Source organism: Aphis gossypii, chromosome 2, assembly GCF_020184175.1.
Source record: "Aphis gossypii isolate Hap1 chromosome 2, ASM2018417v2, whole genome shotgun sequence".
NCBI classification, from domain to species: Eukaryota; Metazoa; Arthropoda; class Insecta; order Hemiptera; family Aphididae; genus Aphis; species Aphis gossypii.
In genome coordinates, this window is record NC_065531.1 from 9258804 (window position 1) to 9259445 (window position 642).

Genomic DNA, 642 nt, shown 5'->3' on the forward strand with positions numbered 1-642 from the left:
AACTGAGGATTTTATTTTTATTTTTATTAAAATTTCAAAAAGTTATTTCTACAAAATCTAGAAAAGTAGTTTTATGCATTAATTTTTTTTTTTTTGACATTATGGAACTCGTGGTCCATTCAAAATTGTTTTTGTAGTTAAATCAAAATATATAAATAAAAAAATTCACAGTCTGCATGCCATTTCATATTTCGTATTTTACGTTTCTTGTATTGCACACAATTTAAGTCCCTCTTTCAAATAAATAGATAAACCACATTTATTTTTATATCATATTAAAGTTTTTATAAAAAATAACCATTTAATGTAATATATACAAATAGTGTACGCATCATCTATTATTATAAATACTTATTAACTTAATAACCTATTTAGTAATTTAATCCCAAAATAGTACATTAGTTTTTAACCGTTTATGATAATTTGTTTTAAATTAAAGAACAATCGAACAATTTTACGTTATGTATTAATTTAATTTTGGAAAAGAATTAAATAAATATATACCTGAAAACTGTAGAAATTATAAAATTCCTAGTAAGTATTCTGTATTTAGTATACTTAATGTATATGTTACAAAAATATTTTCTATTATTTTTAATAATATTATATTTACAATATCTTATAAGTTATAATAGAACCGTG